The sequence below is a fragment of the Mustela nivalis genome (assembly GCF_964662115.1).
Source record: "Mustela nivalis genome assembly, chromosome: 1".
Taxonomy (NCBI): Eukaryota; Metazoa; Chordata; class Mammalia; order Carnivora; family Mustelidae; genus Mustela; species Mustela nivalis.
The window spans coordinates 179668859-179685996 of NC_139020.1; positions in this window are offsets into that span (position 1 = coordinate 179668859).

Here is a 17138-nt window from a genome sequence, read left to right on the forward strand (position 1 = left end):
TTTGCTCTACTCCTGCTTTTGGATGCAGCAGAGGAGTGATAGCTTTTCAGCCTCCTGGTAAGAGGTCCTACAAGTTAAGTGACCGTGTGTCCTCATTTGTCTTGGGCAGTCCTGGTTTGGCCCGCTGTTCTGGCATCCCATCCAAGTATCCTTTTGGAAATGTCCCAGTTCCAGTGGGGGGATGAATTTTTATGGCTGTCCTATCTACAAGTGTGTTTTTTTCCGCTTCCCTCAGCTGACCAGGGTTGCGTCTACTTGTGTCCCATTGGTCCTGGGGCAGAAGACACATCCCATCATATGTGGGCTTACCTACAGTCTAGGAAGATTTCCCCTTCTTTTCTATCAGGGAGAAGCTGTTGATTGACTTTGTATTTCTGTTGAAACCTGTGATTGGACATCCACGCAATCGGACATCTAAGAAAACGTCCATAAGGAAGGGTGGTCACTGATTGCAGAAGGGAAGTGGAAAAAGGGAGAGAAAGGTACAGCATTATTCTTTTGATGTTTTTCGACTAGTGTTGGGACATGAACACTGCAGTGTCCTAAGCTGTTTCAATATTTTCCATGAAAATAGGAAATCCCAGGGGCACCTAGTAGCTCAGGCAGTTAAGCATCTGACTCTTGATTTCAGCTCAGGGTATGATCTCAGGGTCATGGGATGGAGCCCTGCATTGGGCTCCGTGCTCAGTAGGGAGTCTGCTGGAGGTATCCCCCCCCCCCCCATCTGTCCCTTCCCCTGCTTGTGTGTTCTTTCTCTGGAATAAATAAATAAATCTTGAAAGAAAGAAAGGAAGGAAGGAAGAGGAAGAAAGAAAATAGGAAATCCCAGGGTCCCTCCTTCTACTCATGTATTTGCAAGGGCTTTGGATGGTTGACATGGATTTGTATCCCTACTTCATTCTATACCAAGGGTCCAATCTCGGACAAATTACTAAAGCTTCTGGCCTTCTTCCTACTACTTGTGAAGATAACAAATATTTGATCTTTCAAAATGTCGTGAGGATTAAATCAGATATTGTGTAAGTGGAACTAGGTAGAAGAAGTGGTTGTACAACATTGTGAATGCACTAAATGCCGCTGAATTGCAAACTCCGAAACCGTTAATTTTATGTGATGTCTAGTCCAACCGAATAAAAAATGAATTTAAAAAACCAATGTATGTGACAAGTTCTAGCGCACAGCAGGTGCTCAGGACCCTCTCTCTATCGTTAGGAAAGGGCCAAGGGGCATTTCTGATCCTGTGGTGTTGGGGGGCGGGGACTGACTGTTGCAAGGTCAGGCTTGTGTTCCCTGGCGGAGCACTGCACAGCCCTCCCGGCTGCCATTCACATTGTCCCACCAGTGAGTGGCGCCCCCTGTTGGCGTGCGACACCCTGGCCCTCAGTTCACCAGTTTGGATGTTTGCATCAGAATATGTGCTGGGTGAACTCATTAAAATGACAGAAGCACGGATCCCACTTCTGGAGAAAAATTCAGTAATTCTGCCGTGGGGCTCTGGATTTTTGTTCCTTATCAACCTCGCTGGGTGAATCTTCTGCATAGGAAAATCATCAACTCAGAATCTTCCATCACCCTGTAATCTCTTCCTCTGAACCGTATTCTTCAGTGATCACATTAACACTTGTCAGCTGGTTCTTTGTTTGTTTGTTTGTTTTTTAAGATTTTATTTATTTATTTGACAGACAGAGATCACAAGTAGGCAGAGAGGCAGGCAGAGAAAGAGGAGGAAGCAGGCTCCCCGCTGAGCAGAGAGCCTGATGCAGGGCTCTATCCCAGGACCCTGAGATCATGACTCGAGCTGAAGGCAGAGGCTTTAACCCCCTGAGGCACCCAGGTGGCCCTCGGCTGGTTCTTTAAACAGGATGCCATCGAATGCCTTAAATTTGCACAATTAATCCAAGCTCTTTATCCTCGCTCAGTCCTCACAGGCATTCTCTCTACTTGGCTGGGCAGGTAGGTTCCCTACGTTGAAGCCGAAGTGGGTTTTCCTCTGTGGGCACGCAGCTCTCTAGGGGTGAGGCAAGAACTGGATTCCCAACTTCCTGACACTCAAGTACTCAGACCTTCCTTCCCCTGGAAGTGAAATCAGGCCCATCCTTGTTCCCTGTTCACTCTTTCTTTTTGTTTCTGCCTCTTGGAGATTTTTTTCTTTACTCATTCTAGTCCCCCTTTCTTTTTTGTTTTTCCTTAAAGTGTTGGCTTCTTCCTCAAATATCACCATTATTCGTCTTCCTTGATAATACTTTTTTTCTCACTCCAGCAGAGCAGAGGGGGTGGTAATATGAGCAACTGTACAACTTTACAGCGAAAGCATTTGCAGTTATTCAAAGGAACGAGAAGGGAAAGGGCTTCCTAACACAGTGAGACATGTGAAAAGCAGGTCCCAGAGGAGCACACATGTGTCTGTGAACGAAGTTATGAAAGCACATTTATATACTCAGACAAAACACACAAAGCCAACTTTTACCCGTGAAGCACCCCTCTGGGTAGGTGGAACAACCATCCCAGTTTGCCATTTCCTAGGAAACAAGACTTTTGGTTTTTAAAAATTGGGAAAGTTTCAGGCAAGTGGGGACAGGTGGGCCACCTTACCTCTGGGCAGCGATGGGATTGGGAGTTGGAGCGGGTGAGAGATGACAGGTGCAGAACTGCTGCCTCCTGCTCTTTTCCGTAAACAACGTCTACAAACTCCAGGGAGTCCTGGTAGCTGTGCACATGGCTTTGAATCCCACTGCCTGGGTTACCGCAGAGCTTAGATGCGGGGGGGAATCTTACCGGGGGCAATTCCCGACTCAGCATCCGTTGCCCCATCTGCTAAAACTGGGTAAGTAATAATAACCATCTCCCCAGAAATCAGAGGACTGAATAAATGAATACATTTGGAAGGCCTTTTGGTGCATAGCAGGTACCCAAAAATGCTGGGTGTTACCCCATATCTGCTCTATTTGAATCTCTGGGTGATATTTATTAATGGCTTTATTTAAATTGTGGTTGCATTTTTTTTTTAATTTCAGAGAAATAAGCCTTAAAAAAAAAAAAAAGAAAAGAAAAGAAAAGAAAAAAAGAAAAACACTCTGATATCCTGGCACCATTCTTTTGTCTATGCTGTAACTGTATCTGTGTGTGTGATTCTGCGTGTATCATCTTCTAAATATTTTCCACAGCTGTTCTTTTTTATTCTGTTATTAAATAAATATGTTTGACTTCGGTCTATCTCCATGCTCAAAATATAAAGCAGAGCCTCTCTTTTGTCACATGCGGGAGTGGGGGCAGTTCTCCACATTCTTCCTATTTGCTTATTTAAAGAGTGTTTGTTTCCTTCTTTATCTTGGTATGGGATGTTTGGCCAAAGCAAGCAAATGTCACTTTATTTAATGGCCAGCTGGGGCACTCTGTCCTAAAAACTGTAGCTCACCCAGAGGTGATTTGAGCAAGACCCACAATGGAAGACAACTAACTCATTCATGCCTCAGGGTCATGTTTATCTTTCCATTGTCAGAAAAAGACCTGTTTGCTTGACTGGAGGTCCTTGGGCTAAGCCTATTCGAAAGGATGACAGCTTGATCATCACAGATCTGTGAGAAATGGTAGTCTTGGGCTTCCTCAAACATTCCTGCTTCCAAATCTCCCAGTTTTCAGTGGGAGGAGGGATTTGAATTTAGGGAAGTTTAGTTATTTATTCAAGCTAACAAATATTTATTCTTTGCAATGGGACTGCCAACAGAACTTTAATTCATGAGTTTGCTAGTCCTTTGTATGTTGTGTTTAAGGCACAACCTGTTACAAACATAACTGTGCTCTTAAAAAAACAAGTTTTGAGGTTTATTTTTGGCTGATGCCAATGCCACCTGTGCAAATTTCACGTTTTTTTTCTTTTCTTTTCATTCACTTATTTGTAACTGCTGTTAGCAGAGGGCAATAGAGTTGAATGGCCAAGAATTCAGACTCTGGCCACCAACTCCTGAAATCATCCTTTGGCCTGACAACATTAGGCAAATTCTATCACCTTTCTGTTGTGTGGTTGCCTTATTTGTAACAACAGAGATATTTTATCTCACAGGGGCTTTGTAAGTAATAAATGGTGTAATAAATGTAAATGGCTTAAAACTTGGCCAGGCACACAGTGAACATGAAAATGCTAACTTTTCCTTGTGCATGTGTGTATTTACACCACGGGGAGAGGGGATTTTGAAGCTCTCTGCAGCAGTGATAGGCAACTGGGTAGCCATCAGTGTTTAGGGTGACGCAGCTCCCTTACTCCCTTCTTCTGGTAAGGACCTCATTCAATCTGGGGATTGCCTCTGGTGGACCTGCCCATCCCCAGCACCCTGGGCACAAGGGAGCTCACTGGCCTATGAGTGACCAATCAAGTTTTTCCTCTGGATTTGACAAATAGAGGCTTTGATAATGACAATGACAGCAAAGATTACAACAGCCAGTCCTAAAGAACACTTGCTATGTGCAAGTTGGTTGGCCAACATCTAATTGCTATGCTATTTTTTGATAACATTTAAAGGTCCTTGGAAGTGTCTCCTATCTATGCCATTGATGTCACAGTTTCAAACATTTGTTTTTATTGTCCCCATGTGTGCATATTTTGACCTCTCTGAATTCTTTTTTTATCATTATGTTAGTCACCATATAGTACATCATTAGTTTTTGATGTAGTGTTCCTTGATTCATTGTTGCATATAACACCCAGTGCTCCATGCAATACGTGCACTCCTTAATACCCATCACTGGGCCAACCTATCCCCCCAACTCACTCCCCTCTAAAACCCTCAGTTTGTTTCCCGGAGTCCATAGTTTGTCATGGTTCATCTCCCGCTCTGATTACCCACCCCCCTTCATTTTTCTCTTAATTATTACGAAATTATAGCTTTGAAGAATATGGGGACTCCAATTAAAACTGTTAGAATAAGTTAAACAGTGTAGACCAAGATTTTGTTAAAATAAACACCATTAATGAAAAATTTGCTTTGGAAAATATATGTTTTATGTAATTTCTCAGATCTCTATTCCTTGAGGGGGGAAAAACAATTAAGATATTAAAGAAGGGGGTGTCTGGGTGGTTCAGTTTTTCAAGCATCTGCCTTTGGCTTGGGTCATGATCTCAGGATCCCAGGATTGAGCCCTGTATCAGCCTCCCTGCTCGGCGGGGTGTCTGCTTGTCCCTCTGCCTCTTCCCTGCCTCGTGTTCTCTCTCTTGCTTACTCACTTTCCCAAATAAATAAATAAAATCTTAAAAAAAAAAAAAGAAGTTAAATAAGTACTTTTGGGGCACTTACTATAGGATAAGTATATTAGAATGTATATGTTTTTTTCACAGGCATAATCTATTACAAACATAATTGTGCTCTTAAACAAACAGCTGCTATTTATCAAGGAATTCCTGTGTTCCAGACCCCCTACATTAGTTAATTCATGGCAACCCTCATAATAATACAACAAATCAGGATTTAATTCCCCCACTTCATAGATGAGAAATTGATGTCTTCTGCAATGTGTTAATTCTGTAAGACTAAGCAGCTGTGGGACCCCTGGGTGGCTCAGTTGGTTAAGCAGCTGCCTTCAGCTCAGGTCCCAGTGTCCTGGGATCGAGTCCCACATCGGGCTCCTTGCTCAGCAGGGAGCCTGCTTCTCCCTCTGCCTCTGTCTGCCACTCTGCCTGCCTGTGCTCCCTCGCTCTCTCTCTCCCTCTCTCTCTCTCTGACAAATAAATAAATAAAATCTTAAAAAAAAAAAAAAGATTAAGCAGCTGCCTTAGGGAAGTAAGATTTAAAGTCAGATACTTTTAGATTCCCAAGCTGATACTTTTTTTTTCTTTTCCTTTCTCCTTCTTCTCCTTCTTCTTCTTCTTCTTCTTCTTCTTCTTCTTCTTCTTCTTCTTCTTCTTCTTCTTCTTCTTCTTCTTCTTTCCTCTTCTTCTTCTTCTTCTTCTTTAAAGATTCATTTATCTATTTGGGAGAGAGAGTGCACAAGTGGGTGGGGCAGATGGAGAAGGGGAGAGAATCCCAAGCAGACTCGGAGGCCAACACAGGGCTTGATCTCACAACCCTGAGACCACAACCTGATCTGAAACCAAGAGTCAGTTGCTCAGCCAACTGCACCACTCAAGCACCACCCCACCCCCCCAACAAGCCAATGCTTTTCCCACTCATTATACTTTCTTTTATGGAGTAATGAACAAAACAATGTATTTTAAGGTACATCAGGATTTCTCAATTGGTGGTATCGACATTTGGGACCTGATCATTCTTTTTTTGTGAGGGATTTCCTGTGCATGGAGGATGTCTAGAAGCGTCTCCAGGCACCACCTACTAAATGCTAATATCATCCTCCAATTATGACAATCAAAGATGTTTCCAGACATTGTCAAACTCCCCTGGAGGAGAGAAATCATCCCTGACCATGTACTCAGTCATACTCCCCATTATTCAGAGGGAAAATGATCTGTTTTGAGTTTTCATAAAGACAGACTGACTGTAAAGGGATTTCCCAAACAAAGCCTGCTCGAAGGGTCCATGATTATGTTGACATGAATTAAGTAGATGCAGATGTTGGATATTTGATGATAATTGGTATGCAGACAGCTCAGTGAGGTAATTTAGACTTCAGAGTGACCAACTTTGCACTTCACTCACTGCCCTGCCTCTATATTAGCACTAACAAACAAGGGTGATGTCATATTTACACAAGGAGAGATACCGCAAAGGATAGCCTGCTCCTTCAAAAACACAAAATCGGGACACCTGGGTGGCTCAGTGGGTTAAAGCCTCTGCCTTCAGCTCAGGTCATGATCCCAGGGTCCTGGAACCGAGCCCTGCATCGGGCTCTCTGCTCAGCGGGGAGCCTGCTTCCTCCTCTCTCTCTGCCTGCGTCTCTGCCTACTTGTGATCTCTGTCTGTCAAATAAATAAATTAAATCTTTAAAAAACCCCACAAAATCAAGTGAGATAAAAATTCAGAAAAGCAGTTGGGCAGTTAAGAACTGTTTAGCAATGCCAGCTCCATGACGGTCATTGTTCTAAACCCCGGGGGATATACAGGCAGAAAAGAGACAATAGAGTCCTTCAGAGAGTTTGACATCTAGTGAGGAAGACAGGCATTAGCAAAAAAAAAATTACATATGTGACTAATTCAGTAATTACACATAGGCTTGGAGCTGCAAAAGATTGATCCTTATTATGCTTTTGGATGCCGGGTCAAAAAGCACAAGATCTCTGTTAATGCTGGTTAACGAGCTACTATCCCTGAGCTCCCCTTCCACTTCTCTATAGTCCCTCTTCTGGTTATGCACAAACTACATTTCCCAAATGCCTTTGCCTAGTGGTTTCCTGTTAAATCCTGTTCACAGAAAGCAGGGAGGGAACTTAGAAGGCAGGAGGAAATGAGAAGCAGATAGAAGGTCTTGGAGAAGGGACTTCCTCCTTCCTGTTTGCTTAAAGTTCTTGTCAAAGTTGCCCCAGCAGTAGCCTTCGGCCCAGAGCGGCAGCTGGTTCCAGCCTCCAAGGCCTTCTGGTATTCCTAGGACCAGCCTGGTGCCCTCCAGAGCAGCCGGCGGTGGCCAGGTTGTGCCCCTTCGCACAGCTCTGCAGAATGTTCTGTTCTTTAAACTTCCTATGCTGTTCTGTTCTTTAAACTTCCCAACATCTCACACTAATACCCTTCACTCAGTCTCCTCTGTTAGAACACCTCATGTGTTGTGTTTTCCTGACTGAACTCTCCCTGACACATGATTTGGAGTCAAGCTTCTACAAAGCAGAAACATAACAAGCCTTCCTGCTGACCAAGGCAAGGACATGAGGAATCTTCCCTATTTCGGAGGGTGACTTCAGAAGACGAAATCAGTGGAAAATAGAAACACATGTCTGAGGACAGAGAAGTGAACAAGACCAAGTCCCTGCTGCCCACAGAGCTCATGATCTAGTGGGAGGAGCTAGACAGTAAATGAATAAGTCACCAGTAAGTCACATAGTTTGGCGGGGCATATTAGTTTGCTAGGGCTGCTGTGACAAACTACCACAGGCTGGGGGGCTTACAATAGCAGAAATGTATTCTCTCACACTTCTGGAGATCAGAAGTCCAAAATCATGGCCATGCTCCCTACGAAGGCTCTGGAGATGGATCCTTCCTTTGCCTCTTCCAGCTTCTGGTGGTGCCAGGTTTTCCTCAGCTCGGGGTCCCATAACTCCAATATGTCCCACCATCTTCACATCGCCTCATGTGTGTCTCCTCTTGTAAGAACACTCGTCACTGGACTCAGAACCCACCTGGAGCTTCTAGGATGATTGAGCATCTAGGATGATCTCAAGATCCTTACCTTAATTATATTTATAAGAATGCTTTCTCTGGGACACCAGGATAGCTAAGTCAGTTAAGCCTCCAACTCTTGGTATCATCAGCTCAGGTCTTGATCTCAGGGTCCTGCCCCAAGCTCCCAGTCTCTCCTTCCTCCTTCTGCTTCGGGGTCACCCCTGACTGTCTGGGAGCCTGCTCAGCCAGTGTTGAAGCCCAGACCCAAAGTGTGAGGAGCCTACACTCCTGGAGTCTGAAGCCAGTTAGATATTCATTCCACATCAGCCAAGTGGACATTTTGGAAAGTGTTTATACACCTCTGTCTCTTCCCAGAGGAATGTAAGCACCGAGAGAGCAGGAAGTTTTTCTGACTTCACACACCCTGTTATTCTCTGACTGACTCTTGTGTGTATTGGTTATTTCAGTGACTCTTCATAACTCATGGGTCCAAATCACCATTTTATGAGAAATCATCTTAATTCTATTTAACCTTGGCTTTTCTTCAATATCTGGAAAGGGCTATCTACTACACTTTATTCTGAAAACATAAATTAGAATTTCAAGGTAAGTTGTCAATAATTATACCTCGTCCTAATGTTTATCAAAACAATACAGAGAAAAGTAGAAGACTAATGCTATTTTTATTTTATTGATTTCCTTTACATATAAAGTCCAAGGATTAATTTCAAAAATTCCCATATTACCGATGAAGAACTGGAGCCCTAGACCGTTTGTTAAATCCTCAATATCATACCCCGAGATCATCGCCAAGAAGTGAAATTTTAAAATCACTCCTTTCTGATTCCCAAATCAATGCCCTTTTTGCTCTATTACATTTGTTTTCCTTGAGTCATAAAACAGAACTTTGGACAATACTGGCCATCCTGTAAAGCCACTGATTAATTCATGGGGAGATGAATTCCTTTTGTTAAAGTCTGTTTTTCCTGGATTAAATAGTGGATGGGACTCATCTTTATTAAACATCTACCTCAGTGTTATTTGATTTTCTTCATAATCACGTAATGGAAGATGTAATCTTTAAACCCTTAGAATGATCTGGAAGCCCTTGATTTGACATACAAGCCCTTTCTTTCTGCTGATCATCTAAGATGGCTGGTACGTAAAAATTGACCTCATCAAAGATCACAGTTCAGTCACCTTGGGTCAAATCAGACCTAGTTCTGATAATGGCAATGACTTCATCAGGCCACTTCTAGGAAGTCAGGTAAGGAGAATGCAGCCAGGTAAGGAGAATGTTGGCAGCCGTTTCATGATTCCAAGTAAATTCACTCATCCAGATTACATTTGCTTGTATTTTTACTCGTAGTTTTGTTGCCGATTCTGATCTCCTCATCCAAAGTAACATCTGTAGGCTCCAGGCATTCTGCCTGGGATTTTTACCCATCTTAACCTATCCCCACAACAGTCTGGTGAATATGTACCATTCAAATCCTCATTTAGGGACACCTGGGTGGCTCAGTCAGTTAAGCGACTGCCTTCTGCTCAGGTCATGATCTGAGGGTCCTGGAATAGAGTCCCACATCTGGTTCCCTGCTCAGCGGGGAGCCTGCTTTTCCTTCCCCTCTTCCCTTCCCCCTTCTTATGCTCTTTCCTATCTCTCTCTCTCAAATAAATAAAAAAATTTAAAACTAAATAAACAAGTAAATGAATAAATTAAATCCTCATTTAATGACAGTATCACGGGAAATCTTAACTGTTTAGAGGTGGGGAAAATTACAGATCACTCTGACAATCTGAGGAAAGCTTAGTGATGCCTTGGAAACAAAAATACATATGATCACAAGACACACACACACACACCCCACATACATTTTCAGGGGGTGTTCACGGAACCCCCTAATTCCAAATATGAAGTTATATATGAACTTGGGTTCAGAAATCCTGAGCAGGACACTCAGGCGCAGAAAGCCTCCAGCAGTGGTAACTTCCACTAGGTGCCCTAATGATTAAGGGGCTAAAGTATGTTTGGACTCACAATTCTTTAACCCCAGAGACTCCTTCAAAGCCAAAACCATTTCCCGAGAAATGACATTCAGTTCAAACTCAGGCACATTTAGATTGAACTAGAAAGACACCAGTATGAAGAATGCAGGATATTAACTTGAAGGAAAAGCATCACAACAGTTAATAAAACTCCATTAACCTTGTAGAAAGTGCACTTGCCTTCTGACTCAGGAAGGACCTGGCAGTGGGAGCCCGTTTGGTTGGGGCACATCCCACAGCAGGACAGTCCACTTGGTCATCGGGTATGTCCTGGCTTTGCCTGGCCAGATTGGGCACCCCGGCCAGGAACAGCCTGTTCTCATGGCCCAGATCCACTCAACTCCCCCCAGCCTGACCATTGGCTAAGTGCTGAGCTGTTTCAGTAGACACAGAATGGAAGACAGTCAAGACCATAGTTACCAATGGGCTCCAGATGAGCAAAGATGAGTCTGTTATTTTAGACTTGTCAGTTTTTATTACCTCCACATGAAATAAAGAGGGTGTGCTGTGATGGGCACTTGACCAAGAAAATTAAACCAATTTAGCTCTAATCTAGTAAGCTGCAAAGAGGCGAGGGCTCTGAGCACTTTAATTTGCTGATTTAGCCTCATAAAAAAGCTTAAATGGTAATGATGATCATTTTTTTAATGAGAAATGTTTTTTTTAAATCAGAGATGGTCATTTTTTCACCATTATGGAGAAAGCATTCACTCAATCATTTTGACAGCTTGAGATTTTATGTACACCATGTTAAAATTCAAACATAGCTCTAATCTGGATCTCAGGTTTTACAGGAATTTGAACAACAGAGGAATCTGAAATGCTGAATTAGATTTTTGGGGAGAATGAAGTACAAGGTTGCATTTTGGAAATTTACCACCAGATGGCAGTATCTGACAAAGAGTTTTGATGGGCTCTTCTACACCCCTCCCCCCCATCTCATTAGAAGTTTTTTTTTCAAAAGCCACTGCAAATAGTTGCAAAAATACAGGCAATACTCAAGCTTTACAGGTGCACACTGCAGCTGAAACCAGTTGCTTCAATCCTTTGGAAAAGTAAAATAAAATAATTATTTTGAATCCTTTCTTTAAATATCCTAAATAATGGGTTCAATCTATTTCAATAAAGCAAAACCATAATTATGAGATTAATTTATGGTAATACAAATAGACTAAACTCGAGAATTACTTTTTTAAATATTGATTTAATGGGGGAAGGGAATGCCATAATTTCTTTTTTACCTTATGAATTTCATATAACAATGTCATTAGATTTTGCTGGTTTTTTTTTTTTTTTTTTTTCAATTCAATTTGCCATTAATGCTGCCAGGCACTAAATTACAATCAGTCTGCCAGACATCTCCCCTTCCTGTAGGCACCAAGAAATAATAAACAAAGAGATAATAATCAAGGGTTAGGAGGAAGGAATTTGGAATCTTGAATCTGCCAGTTCTGGTTAGAAACCCAGTTTTAATTAACCTATAAATGACATTTTACTATTACTCCTTTTTTTCCCATAATACTCTCTGTTTGTATGTATGTCCATTTTATTTTTTTATTTATTTTTTTTTAAAGATTTTATTTATTTATTTGACAGAGAGAGATCACAAGTAGGCAGAGAGGCAGGCAGAGAGAGAGAGAGGAGGAAGCAGGCTCCCTGCTGAGCAGAGAGCCCGATGCGGGACTGGATCCCAGGACCCTGAGATCATGACCTGAGCCGAAGGCAGCGGCTTAACCACTGAGCCACCCAGGCGCCCTGTATGTCCATTTTAAACTGTATCTCAGGAACAGTGCTCTGAGTTTATATATCACACACACACACACACACACACACACATTATTCAATAAATAAGCCAGGTACGGTGCTAGGAATTAAAAGATGCAGTAGTAAAATTCCTCTAGGAAGCGCACATTCTGGTGAGCAGAGGCAAACAATAAACTTGTATACAAATAAGAAATGAGCTCAGAAGTGATCATTGGTACACAGAGCAAGTTAAACCGGGTAAGGAAATGCACAAGGGCAAATGAAGGTGGTCTGGAAGAATTTCTTAAGAGTTGCTGACTTTCGAGTTGAGCCCTGAATGATGAGAAGGAGAAACTGGTGATATGATGTGGGGGAAGAACATTCTGTGCCAGAGGCCTGCAAATGCAAGGACAGGAAAGAGCTGGGTGTAAGGAAGCAATTGTAACCAAGCCCACGTGACTCACAAACTGAGTGGGAGAGAGGATATCCCTGAAGACCATGGTCAAGGAATTTGAATCTAATTGTAAGTGGGTGAGGAGTCCTTGAAGGTTTAAAGCAGGGAGTGAGAAGGTCTGAGCTACTCTTTTGTAAGATTTCTCCATTAAGTGCCATTATCCCCATTTCATAGTTGAAGAAATTGAGATTTATCATGATGAAACACCTTGCTGAAGATCACCCAGCTCGGCAGGAATGAATGTGACCAAATTCTTTCTTCACGTCTGCAACAAGCATCTACTAAAAGTCTACTTTGAGGTCTGTGGTAATAGCTGTGCAGATACGAGGAGATGCTATCCATGCCTTTTAGTTTTACAAATTCAACTGAAGAATGAGGGAGATTCGGGAAGAGGGCACAATTTGAATAAAAACCGGTATATACATCAGTTGAAACAAAGACAAAGGATGAGCCAGGATGCAGCCATCAGATAATCATGTTTGGGCTCTGCCAAAGAAAACAAAGGCCGTTCAGGATTTTTAGGCATGTACTCTGTTGTACACACTCTAGAGTAGTCCCCAGTGCTAGAGCCCTTTGTGTTCCCTCTCCCTGAGCAATACATGTCAATGATTTTCTTCTAACCAATAGAATATGATAAAGGTCTTCAGATGTCATTTCTGTGGTTATGTTTCATGGTTTAGGAGTCTCTCTTTGGCCTTGAAGAAAGAGCTATGATGATTTCTACAGCTGCAAAGAAATAATTCTGCCAACAATAGGAATCATCTTCAGAATGAATCCTTCCCCAGTTGAGTTCCATTGAGATCCCTGCCCCATCCAGCAGCTGGATTGCCCTAAGGCAGAGAATCCAGCTAAGCTATGCTCTCAGTTTTAACACACAGAAAGGCTGAGATAAGACTGTGCTGTCTTGGGGTTGCCTGGGTGGCACACTCGGTTTTGGTTCAAGTCATGATCTCAATGTTGTGGGATGAGTCCCACATTGGGCTCCAAGCTCAGCGCAGAGTCTGCTTGAGGTTCTCTTCTCCCTCTCTCTCTGCCCCTCCCCCAGTTCTCTCTTTCTCTCTCTCACCCTCTAAAATAAATAAATAAAATCTTGTGTGTTGTGTGTGTGTTTTTTTTAAAGATTTTATTTATTTATTTGACAGAGAGAGATCACAAGTAGATGGAGAGGCAGGCAGAGAGAGAGGGAGAGAGAGAGAGGGAAGCAGGCTCCCTGCTGAGCAGAGAGCCCGATGTGGGACTTGATCCCAGGACCCTGAGACCATGACCTGAGCCGAAGGCAGAGGCTTTAACCCACTGAGCCACCCAGGCACCCTCTTGTGTGTTGTTTTAAGCCACTTACATTGCTGTAATCTATTACAGAGCATAGAAAACTAACACATGAACCAAAGTTCAGGAAATGTCAGTTTCTTGTAGTTTCAACCCAGCCTTGTATGCATCTCTTATGGCTTGAATATGAACCTCCAGTCCTCAGGTAGAAAGGCCCTAGTGTCACCCAACAAAGAGAAAATTCACACATATTCTAGGGAAGAGAGAGGTACCAGTGGAAAAGATTCTCCAAAAATAAATATGGAAACAAATGAACCAAAAGCTTTTCTGCTTAAGCCTGAGCTCACTAGGACTTCAAATAACATGAGCCCTCCTTTTTTTCCAGCATTATGCAATGAAAATTATTGTTCAAAGTATAGAAAAACAAAGCATGCTGCGTAGAGTACTAGTCCCCAAAGTCCTGAGTAAAGAAAGAAAGGCAAAAACACATCACATTATATCCATTGTTGGAGATTTCCAGTGCAGATTAGCATATTAGAGGCCTGCACAAAATATACCTCCTTACGTTTTTTTAATCAAGAATTTCAAATGTGAAACGTCTGAGTGTCTCAGTCGGTTAAGCCTCTGCCTTGCCCTCGGGTCATGATCTGAAAATTGTGGGATTGAGTCCCACATCAGGCCCCTGGCTCAGTGCTGAGCCTGCTTCTCCCTCTGCCTACTGCTCCCCCTGCTTCTGTTCTCATTCTTTCTCTCTCTCTCAAACAAATAAATAAAATCTTAAAAAAAAAAAAAAAGGAATTTCAAATGTGAGCCGTCCTCATGCTGTCTTTACTGGGGGTATGTCTCCTGGCCTACACACAGAACTGTAGGGAACAAGAGCAAGAGAAGGGGTTCCACAATATTGAAGCAGAAACCAACGTCCCCATAAACTGAACGATAGTTATACTATGAAATGTGCTGGAATTTCTTTCCTCAATAAAACAAATAATTGAGTCATGGTCTCCTTAGGATTATGAGAGTAAGTGGACATAAGGTAGGTTTGGCTCCACAGAGAATTAAGTTTTTACTTATCAAGCACTAATACAAAGCCTGCTATGTCCCAGCTGCTACCCAAAATTCTTGACAGACATTAAGCATCTACGGTGGCTACTGTTATTCTCCCCATTTTATAGATCAAAGATCATTCGATTGCTTTGTTTGCTCCTCTGTGAACAGAGGGGCAGAGGGAGAGATAGAGGAACAAGCCGCTGAGCAGGGAGCCCCAGGCAGGGCTCAACCCAAGGGCCCTGAGTTTATGACCTGAGCTGAAGTCAAGCCTTTAGGTGACTGAGCCACCCATTCAACCCGTAACTTAATTTTTTTTTAAAGGTTTTATTTATTTATTTGACAGAGATCACAAGTAGGCAGAGAGGGAGGCAGAGAGAGAGAGAGGGAGAAGGAAGCAGGCTCCCTGCTGAGCAGAGAGCCCAATGCGGGACTCGATCCCAGGACCCTGAGATCATGACCTGAGCCGAAGGCAGCGGCTTAACCCACTGAGCTGCCCAGGCACCCCCCCCCCCAGAACTTATTTTTTAAACCTTAATACATTTTGAACATCTTTCTCCCCTGATATTAAGGAAAAATAAAATTTTTGAAATAAAAAATATAATAAGTTGCTTTTAATCTCTAGACATGCCACTGTCCACTAAGACAGCCACGAACCTCATGTGGCCATTCAGTTCTTGAAATGTGGATAGTCTGAATTGAGATGCACTACGGCAAGCGTCAAATACACTCAGGATTTTGAAAACCCGCTACCAAAAAAAAAAAAAAAAATGTAAAATATGTCTTGAATATTTTTTATTTTTTAAAGATTTTATTTATTTATCAGAGAGAAAGAGGGGGAGAGAGTGAGCACAGGCAGACAGAATGGCAGGCAGAGGCAGAGGGAGAAGCAGGCTCCCTGCTGAGCAAGGAGCCCGATGTGGGACTCGATCCCAGGACGCTGGGATCATGACCTGAGCCGAAGGCAGCTGCTTAACCAACTGAGCCACCCAGGTGTCCCTCTCTTGAATATTTTTTATGTTGATTACAGAAATGATATTTTGGATAAACTGGGTTGAGTAATATATTCTTAAAATTAGTTTCTCTCTGTTTTTCTGGGTTAAATAATGAACATATAATTATATATTATTCACATATTACTGATATTCCTTTCACCCTGTTTCCTTTCACTCTGCGTAGCGTGGCTACTAGAAAATTCACAATGACCGATGCAGCTCAGTTCTCTTCCTGCCGGACAGCCAGCTCGTGAGTCTCTGCACTGATGGACTCACTCATCAACATTCATGGCACCTTCGGTTCTGGGTCTTCCTCTCAGTTCTTACTCAGCAGTAATAAAAAAAGAATGTGGAAACAATCACCCTATTTCCTGATTTGAAACCTGCCTGTGCTGTTCTGGCAGATCTTGACCTTGAGGATCTGGAACCTTATGGCAAACTTATTGGGAGCCTTGTGGCACCTTGAGTTCCTAACCTTGGGCCCTATCACACCGGACTCCATCTTTCTATCTCCATATCATCTGCCAGACCAGGTACCACTTGAGTAAGAGGCGGAATGTTCTCGTGTAATCGGCGCGTAGTATCTGGCGAAGGCCCCAGCCCAGAAGTACACATGAAGGTTGGCTGTGTCACAGTGTGGGCAGGTCCAGAGCTCGTTACCCTGCCCTAGGGCATTATCAGGATTTATACTTTCCTGCAATTCACGCCATTTCCTCTCCACACCCAACAAACTTCCTACAGTGCCAACAGGTGTGGGATGGCCAGCCTCATCTGCTTCCTGCGATGTGTCCTCACTTCCCAGGAGCCAGAGGCAAACAGCTCTGATGTTTGCTGTGAAACGAGCTCCGGGGAGCAGACACAAAGCTCCTGGGAGCTCTGGACCCTGATTAACATCCCATCCAGCTGCCAAGCCAGTCACTGTCTCCCTCAGACATAATACAAATAAGCACTTCACACCCAGAGAGCCCTCACAAAGGCACACCAGTGGTTTCCAGGCAGGAGCTGGTCGCAGAATTTCTCCTACTTTCCAGTGAACTGGGAAAGAAAAATACCCCGTGATGAGTTTTCCGTAAATCAAAATGTCACCCACTGAAAGCATAGCCCTTTATCCCTCTATTTTAAATACTAAGATGTCCTTGCTTTTAGGAAATGATTCTCATAAAAAATAGTGTGTGTGTGTGTGTGTTTAATATGTTCACTTGACAGCCTCATGTCAGCCCTCAGACATGGGAAGTGTTGTAATTGGTCCAAGTGCAGCGATGCCTGGGAATCGTGCATCCAGGCTGGCGTGGACAAGCAGCTACCATAACCCAAAGGAATAAAGGCTCTATGGAT